Below are 9867 nucleotides of genomic sequence, written 5' to 3' on the forward strand. Positions count from 1 at the left end.
CAGAGGTTTGAAGAAAAGATTGGATGCTCAGTCTTTGATGGACACTTTCATTCTGGAAGGCAGAATGAAATCAGGTCTTCTCACGTGTCTTCAGGTGGGGATCTGCCTCAGAGGACTAAGCCAGTGGGTTTGACAGCAGACTGAGCAGACTTCACCATGTGGGGCTCAGCACAGAGGGATGTATGGCATAAAAAACTAAGAAACATGCACTAAAATTTTGGTTAACAGTTCAATTTAAATTTTCATATTTCCCCACCTCTGTTAGATTGTGGCGGTAAGAGGGGAGTTAGATGACGAGCCAGTCCTACATCTGATTCTGCCACCAGCCATGAGATGATGGATGAGCTACTTTTCCTCTGTGGGACTCAGTTTGTAATAATAAGGAGAATAGTGTAGACCATGGATTTTCAAATGTTTTGTGGATTCTGGTTCTCCAGTTACGTGTTGGGTCACACCTGGAGAGGTAGAGAGAATCATAAAGATGTGGAGGCCCAGGTGTGTACATGTCTCTCCCCAGAGCCCATGTGACAAGAACAGATTTACCACCATCTCCTTTACTCATTTAACATTAAGGTTTTTGAAGTTGGTGCTTTCTAAGAAAACACCTGAGAACCATGGATTGTATGTCCTTGTTTTTTCCAACCCTATAATTAATTCTCTGACAAATTAATACCCAAAAGCATTGGAAAAATGAAGTAGACAACACCATAAGATGGACTCTGGTCTTGGAGGTATAAACTTGAGAGATATGTTCAAATCAGCACACCCAGGGGAGTGGTGCCTGCTGGAACCAATCCATGCCTCTCCAAGAAATAAATACATACTCAATAGCATTCATTGTTGCATAAGCCATCACAAAAAGTAGGAACAGACACAGTCTGCCCTTGTATGATGTACACTATTGAGTTTTACATGGTAAAACACACAGAACAAGCATAGTTCAATGTGCCTCCCCTAACAGGTGCATGATTAAGTGAGACACTGTAAGGTACAAACTCTGAATGTGTCTGCATGTAGCAGCAGGGAGAAAAGGCATCATAGAAGAGGAAAGAGTTTGAGCTAAGCCATGAAGATAACAACGAAAGTCCAAGAACTAACATTAGAACACATTTAGAGTTTTAACCTGCATAAGTCTGTTTAAAAATAAGATCGGTGTTAATGAATCATGCTGACCTGAAAAACACATATTTTATGGCAAAACAGTTCCCTCCCCCTTCTTCCCCAAATCCATTCTTCCTTTCAACTTTACTCCAGAAACATTTGAGATGGAATCTATGATAAAGAGACATAAGCAATGTTAGCTCAATAATTCAATAATTCATGGGAGTTATGCTATAAAATGTGTACATGTTAGCAAGAGGAATGTGTGTCTCACATTTTCAAAATATGGAATATAAAAGACCTGTTTTATGGCAAGATGGCACTATGATTTCATGCAGAACCTTCATCTGCTCCCAAAACAATCTGCAAGTCTTAACTGCACTCACAAGCAATATAAGTAGAAGAGGGCTTACACTATTGAGGAGGTGAGACACAACAAAATTACAGCACAACACAACAGCTGAAAAGCCAAAGCTCTGGATCTATTGGGCTTGGGCAAGAAAATCATCTTCAAGGAGCTGGAAGACCAAAGCCAAGCTCCTGTAGAGAAGAGGAAAAGGCTGTGATCGGAGCTAGGGCCATAGCTGACCCCCCACCCTGAGCCACAACACAGACTTATTTCTCTTTCATATTACACATCCTTGGGCTTTATAAGGACCCTAATAGTCTCAACACTCGGACTCATGGCCTTTGCATTGTTGGCCTGTATCTTCTTCATGCCCTTCTTGTTGTGCTTCTTGGCAAAGTGCATGCTTCTCAGGAACTTGGGGTCTACCCCCTTAAGAGATTTGTGTCTTTGTGGTCAGGGATTCTTGATGTTGTTTCTGGCCATTTTAGGGACTGGTTGTGTATGGTGTGGTTCTTGAACTTGGCCCTGTCTGCACTGAAGCCAGTGACTGCTGAAGCACCTGGGATCAGAAGAAAAAGAGCAATAAAGCATTGTTTTAAATCTACACTAATAAAAGAGAAAGATGCAAATTGACAAACAAATCCATGATGCCCATCAGCCAATCAGGAGGGACTATGTAAATTAGAAGGCACAGAGTGGCCAGGTGGGGCAGAACACCTGCTATGAGGTTGGGGGGGGGCGGGGGGGGAGCGCCACAAAGGGATTTAAAGGAGCAGCACTCCGGCCCCAGCAAAGACAAAGACCGCAGACTCTGGCCAGAGTCTACAGAGAAGACCAAGACGGCAGATTCATGCCAGAATCAGCAGCAAAGGCAGAAGACTGCAGCTAGAGCAAAGACAGAAGGCAGTTGGCAGAGTGAAGAACCTGGGTCTCAGGTGCCAGAGGAAAACTGGTGCCGGAAGCCAGGGGAAGGGAGGCCTATTGCATGAATCTTTGTGCAATGAGCCTCTGGTACTTTTTTTTCTTATGTATTTTATTGATTTTTTTACAGAGAGGAAGGGAGGGGGACAGATAGTTAGTAACATCGATGAGAGAGAAACATTGATTAAGCAGCCTCCTGCACACCCCCTACTGGGAATATGTCTGCAACCAAGGTACATGCCCTTGACCGGAATCAAACCCGGAACCCTTGAATCTGCAGGCCTATGCTCTATCCACTGAGCCAGTCTGGCTAGGGCCTCCAGTACTTTTTATAATACTTTCACTTAAACTGGCTACAAAGGTGCTCAAATCAAGATGAATTTTATCACACTTCCTATGTTTCTTCCTCCCCAGGATTTTTGGTTTTATGTCTTCCCAAGGTTTCCTAGGGCTGAAGTAATCTAATCACACACACGCACACACACACGCACAATCATACACAAAGAATACCATCTCAGACCAATTTTGCAACTGGTAAGATCTTGATTGGCCAAGGATCCTGACTGTGACCACTGTGATCTAAACATAAGCCTTGGGGCATTAGGCAGAGTCTCTTTACATAATAAAGTTTTACTTGCTACCTCATGAGACTTTTAAGTCTCTGCCTTTCAGATTGGTATTAAGCTTTTGAAATATGTTGCTTTCTCAAAAATGATGAGTTAACTTAGCCTTTGGATGGCTGGCTGACTGTTTTTCCAATTACAGTTTATTTTCAATATTATTTTGTATGGGCTTCGTGTGTACAGCATAGTACCTTGATAATCAGACACTTTACAAAGTGTCCCCCAATATTTCCAGTACCTCCCTGGCACCATACATAGTTAGCACAATAGTATTGACTATATTCCACATGTTGTACTTTACATCCCTTCGACTACTCTGTAACCACCCATTTACACTTCTTAATCCCTTCACTTTCTTCACCCAGCCCCTCAACCTCCCTCCCCTCTGGGAACCATCAGTCTCTTCTCCACATCTGAGTCTATTTCTGTCTTATCTGTTTACATATATTATTCTTTCGAGTCCATGTGTAAGTGAAATCATATGGCATTTGTCTTTCTCTGACTTAGTTCACTTAGCACAATACTCTCTTATGTCAGAGGACTGACATTCTTCACAAATAAATAACAAATACTCTGTGGGTATTAATAGATTAATCGTAAGCTTACATTATCAAAATTTAAATGTGTTCTATCATACTTACCTTTTTTATTATAGCTATCTTTTGTATTAACGTTTCATTTTGAGTATTTTAATTATTGCATCGCCTTAATGAGCATAATTACCATTCTCTGTTTGATACTCAAGTTGCCTCAATTTAGCCAGGAAGAGTCCCTTTGAGTTGGTTCCTTCATTCTTTTAGCACTCACTGCCTGAAGTATCTTTGAAAATCAGCCCTGCTGGCTGTCAAGCTATGATAAAGAATTCCTAGCAAACATCGCCACAGGCATAATGCAGCTAGAAGAAAAAAAGATCTCTGAGTGATTTTTGCTTTCTTACCAATAAAATCATTGCAGCATAAACGCAAGTCTTATAAGTCCCTTCCAGATCCCTTTGTATCCAAACACCTAAGCACTGTGTTCTTTCTTGCTCAAGCAAGCTAAATAAATCTCAACATGTTCCTGATGGCCTTTCACTAGTGGGTTTTGACACCTTGAAAGTCCTTGTTTTCTAGCAACAGCAAAATGTGTTCCAGACCCATCCCGAAATTTTCTGAGCCCCACCAAATGGCTCAGTTCATTAGAGTGTTGTCCCATACACCAAAATTTTCAGATTCAATTCCAGTCAGGGCACATACCTAGGTTGCAGGTATAGTTCCCAGAGTGGGGGGTGGCATGTAAGAGACAACAAACATCTATCTCTAATATCTCTCTCTGTCTCTCTCTCTCTCCTCCCTTCTCTCTCTCTCGAGTCAATAGAAGAACATATCCTTGGGTGAGAATTTTTAAAAAGTAAGAGATGAAAATCTGGGCTTAGCAGTATATGTGAGAACTAGAATGATAAAAATTGCTGCTATTGGAATTATTATTGCCATTGGGCCTTTTTTTTTTTTAAGCTGGAATATCTCTTTCCCTTTAAGGTTATGGTTTTACATTGATCTCTGCAATCCAGCATGTTTTCTTGCTTTACCCAACCTTCTTTTAATCTGTGGTTTTACTAATTACTAATACTTTCTTTTTTTCTCTCCCACATGGATTCTTGCAGGTTTGGGTTGTGTCTGATGACTCACTGCCCTCCACCTCAAGTTGTCACTATAATAATTGAGAAAGACAGGAGAACAAATACAGTCTTAAAAAAAAAAAAAAAAGAAAAGAAAAGAAAGTTATATTGCAGAACATACTCTGATACTCTGTGGACAGAAGGAACAAAATTGAATTCAACACCTACATTAATGGAAGGCATCCTGCTGAGCCAGAAATCCTAACCTGATGTTCCCACCATATAAGAAGCAAAAGTGAAGGGGGAAGAGGAGGAGCAAGTGAGGAGAGAGGTGAGAAAAAAGAAGGAATAGCAGAGGAAAAGGAGAGCAAGAACAAGAAAGAGCTATTTCCTTGTATGTATAGTGTCTAAATAATTGTGTTGCCAGTGGGATTAAGTCAAATGCTGTCCGTTGTGCCAAACACAGATAAATGCTCATAAAGATAGCTGACAAGGATGCTTACAGAGAACAGTTCTGATCACTCATTGAACATAGTTATCCTTTACTCTTTAGGGTCAATTTCTAGAACCAGGGGTTCTGAGCACAAGAGTATGGAGCTTAAATTGTTAATACATATTGCAAACGGCCCTTTAGAAAAATTGTCAATATTTTAAACGTTCCCATTCTGAGAGATGGAAAGAACTCACTACATTTCTTTCTGAGTTTAACCTCATCAAAGTTACTTATAGACATTATGTATAGAGTCTGTTCTCCCCTTTTTATCCCCCCCCTCACCACCACCACTATTGCCTGCTCCTTATAAGCAATTACTTTTAGTGCCTATTTTAGTCCTCCATTTTACTAAGTAATATGAGACAAGGTTAGGAATTGCTGAGGTTTCCTTTTCATCATTATCTACTGATTTCCTATGTTAATTTTTTTCATATCAATGCCTCTCTTTCTAACCACACACATGCACATTTCCCCACCTGCCCAATATGAACCTTTATCATTTACATTATATCAATATTCAGTGTTAATGTTATTATGACTAAGGCTCAGAAGGAATTAACCTCCTAACATGGATCTATCAGTACCTCCCCTCACTGTGCACTCCCCACTTCACTCATCCACTCACTCATTTGTCCCTCAAACATTTTTCCAATCGCATCACTCCTCCCCTGAACCACGTCTAGTACAGCCAGTGGTGAAGTGGTGAACCTGGGTGGAGGTGGGAGGGTGCGGAGTGGGGGCGGGGGGTGAAGGATTAAAGCAAACAGACAAAAGAATACAGTTGGGGCCAGGTGGGTCACTGTGCCTGGATGAGGAAACATTGACACAGACTGTAGCTTTATTTTATAGTCCTATCACACAAAGCAAAACTAGGGCAAGATGTTTACAATGTTCTTGCGAGTTTCAAATCTGCTTCTTTCCTGTTGTTGCCATTCTCTGAACTCTATCAAGCCTTGTTTAGGCAGCACTTGCTGCACCCCGGCAGCCCACATCCCTTAGCTACCTAGGACTGCAGGGTCAGACTATAAGGTCAAGCTTACAACCATAGTCTTTTGGCTATAATTGTGATGGGAGGGCTTTGCCCTCCAACCTGGGACTTGTATGTGGCTTTGCCACAAGTTAATCTGAGGCTTGATCCTGTCTGAATGTTGTAGCTGCTCTCCACCCTCCCCTCAAAATCATTTTATTGTGCTCAGCAACGTTTGGAATAAATATGAGTCTTCACAATCTGACCCCACCTCAAACATCAAAACACACTCCTCCCAAATCCTGAAGGAAATGTTTACTGAATCCATCCAAGTCTCCTCTCTGATCTAGCCCCCAGAAACTATGAAGATCTATAATAATAAAAGTGTAATATGCTAATTAGACTGGACATCTTTCCAGATAACCTTCCAAATGAAGCCAGAGCTGTGAGAGAAGCCCGGGTCCCGGGTGCCTGCCAGCAGCCAGAGGGCAGCCCAGGTACTGGGTGTTGGAGAGAAGCTGGTGCTGACAGCCAAGGGAAGGAAGACCTACTCTTGCACGAATTTCATGCATTGGGCCTCTAGCTTATAAATAAGAGTTTTGTCTGAAAGTCTCTCTACCATCAATTCCTTCCATAATTATGTGGATCTTTCCTATCTTCCAAAGCGCAAGCCCACCTCTTTCAAAATGTTTTTCCTGACACACATTTATTTTTTCCTGAGATAACTTCTTTACTAGATATGCTATTTATACCTATACTTAATCATGCTCTTCTTGTTTCTATAAATTCTGAAGGTTAGGAACTGTATTCCTCACCTGTTTCTAATACTGGAGTCATTACTTGGATGTGCCCTACACATGGGCTTCACTATGGGGAGGTTGAGTCAGGCCATCTGAATTATATCTACTACTTTTTTTTTAAGTGCTGATGAAACTTCTATGGAAAAAACACCTACCTTATTTCCAGTCCATGATTTGGGTTCAGAGACGTGCATATATGTATGATGTGTGAATTGTGTGGGATTTGAAGAAAGACCTGTTAGGGGTTGAATTGTATTCCCCAAAACTCACATGTTGAAGTCCTAGGCCCCAGTAGCTCGGAATGTGAGCTTATTTGGAGACAGGATCTCTACAGAGACAGTTAGACTTAGCACGCTAAGGTGAGCCCTAGCTCTGTGTGACCGGTGTGCTTACAAAAGGGGGAAATTTGGACACAGAGACATGGGCAGGGGAATATGATGTAAGGAGACCCGAGGAGAAGACGGCCTCTACAAGCCAGGGAGAGGAGCCTGGACCAGATCCTTCCCTCACAGCTTCCAAAAGGAGCCAACATTGCTGACACTTGAATTTCAGAATTTCAAAATTTTTGTTCTGTATGTCATCCACTTGGTGGTATATTTGTTATAGCAACTATATCAAACTAATACAGACCCAGTAATTAAACATTTGTACATGTTTGTAGCAGCAAAACCTCTTCACTCTGTAATGGCTTTTTTTCTTTTTTCTTTTTTCAAGATAAAGTTCTTATTTATTGTAATATTTATGTATTTCATTACAATTTACATGTGTAAAACTATGCTACCATTGTCATCATTAACTAAAGTCACACTTTGTCCACATTTTCTTAGTTTTTACCTAATGCCTTTTGTTTCTTTTGAAGTTAAATTTGAGTGACATCGTTTGTTTGTGTGTTTTTTCTTCAAACCCGTTCTCCTTCATTTATATGTAACCCTAGAGCAAGCAAGAAAATGATGCAGAAACTTGTTCACTTGTGTGCACAGGTGATTTCGATGGTGGTCATTAATGAAGCCCATTCTTCCCTGACGGGAAAGCACCAGCACAATCAGTCCGGATCGTCCCCCTGGAGCAGCACCTTTCAGCCGTGAAGGTGTGGATCCAGCGTGGAAAATATGGCCTTTCGTGGCTGGGCTGGTAGAAATGGCATCTCTGGAATGAGGATTGCATGGAAACAGGAAGTACCAGAGAGAATTATCAGAGAACTAGGGTAGAAACAAAGGCATGTCCTGGGAAGGGCTACTGGCTGCTGGTTTTGATGAAACATCAGCCAAAGCATTAGCCACAGGCTATGCGTAACCTCATCAAAGGTTTTGGCTGAACAACAGAGTCATAGCAGTTTGTGTAAACGTATAAAAGACAACGTTCAGGCCATTAAAGTTATTCTTGTCCAGAAGTGAAAATCTATCTTGATTCCACAATTGTGCATAACCAACAATGCAAGAGCGAAGGCTTATAAAAAGAAAAGCTACCTTCCTAGGTAGGGGAATGGAGGAGTAAACATAATATAAAAAGGCAAAAGGAAACTTCTTATGATCTCATTTGGGACCATCTTTCCCTGAGAGTTTTAGACCAGACCCATCTATATAAAAAAATAGGATCATAATTTTCAAGTGGGGTTTCTTTGAGCCCTTGTGAAATTTAATCACAGGGGTAGTTAACAGGAAGGTCATCATGAGGTTCTGGACATTTGGGGAACCAAAAATGAAGGGAACAAGTTTGGGATGGGACAAGGAGTGAGTACTATGCCCAGGAGAGAAGAACCAAACATTACAAAATGGACTGTGTTTTGGACAAAGGGAAGGGGGTGAAGCTGCTTGTTCTGGATTGTCAGTTTCAGTTGAATGTGTCACAAGCATAGTTAGTGAAGCACTCTCCACCAAACCTGGACACATAGGGGGAGGGTGTACATATGGGGTTGCTGGGCCTGTGGGCCCAGGGGACAGTCTCCAATCAGAAGAAACATTTCTATCTTGCTGAGATGCCATCTCCTACGTCACAGACAATTCAAGGCATGTCTGGCCTAACTGTAATTGTTCATCAAAAGTGTGTGCAGCCCCGAGTGCTGGAGAAGCAAACAAGATGAAGAAGGTATCTTATTTGCAAGCTTCTAGGCTAGGAAGGTTTATCAATAGGTTGCTAGGTGTAGAACAAACACTAAGTTTCTCCCCTAGCCGGTTTGTCTCAGTGGATAGAGCATATGCCTGTAGACCAAAGGGTCCCAGGTTTAATTTCAGTCAAGGGCACGTACCTTGGTTGCAGGCTTCTCCCATGCCCAGGCCCTGGGCAGGGATCATGCAACCAATTGATGTCATGTTTCTCTCCCTTTCTCTCTTTCTTCCACTCTCCCTAAAAATCAATGTAAGAGTATCCTCCAGTCAACAACAACAACAAATTTTAAGAAAAAAACAACACAAAGATTCTAGGAAGTCCAATGTAATCTAAGTCACTTTGTATGATTTGGGATTTTAGTCTTAGGAAATTCTGGTCTATGTAAAATGGAAGCCTCGATGGAAAGAAAGTAAAAAGAAATTGCCTGTCAGTATCTATTATTATGAACAAGAAAGTAGAACCAAGATTCATCACTAAAATATTTGGATTATGACAGGAAAAGAAGGCAAGCCTGTGCACCTACCATTAGAAGATCCTACAGGAATTAGGTCTTTAAGTAGCAGAATACAGCAGGAAAAATATGATTGACACCAACTGCAAGCAATTCGAGGCAATTTGGGAAGGACCTGGCTCATAGGATTCTCATTGATTTTCACTGGTGGGCAGAATAAATGAGTCTGACCTCATTGATACTTTGAGGCGAAGGGGTGGGTGGTAAGATGCAGAGGCAGATATTCTTTAATGAGCAAAGGTTATTAGAAAAGAGGCTCTGCAGTGGGAAACTAAATACAAAGAATTCCTCCTCAGGAAAGAGGGGACATCTCATTTTACAGAAGATCTAGCAGTTTCGTAAGAGATAATGAGTTTAGGAGGAAATTATGTTGGTCAGAAATAGATGTTTGCATGAGCA

This window comes from Pipistrellus hanaki (genome assembly GCF_964339955.1).
Source record: "Pipistrellus hanaki genome assembly, chromosome: 12".
Taxonomy (NCBI): domain Eukaryota; kingdom Metazoa; phylum Chordata; class Mammalia; order Chiroptera; family Vespertilionidae; genus Pipistrellus; species Pipistrellus hanaki.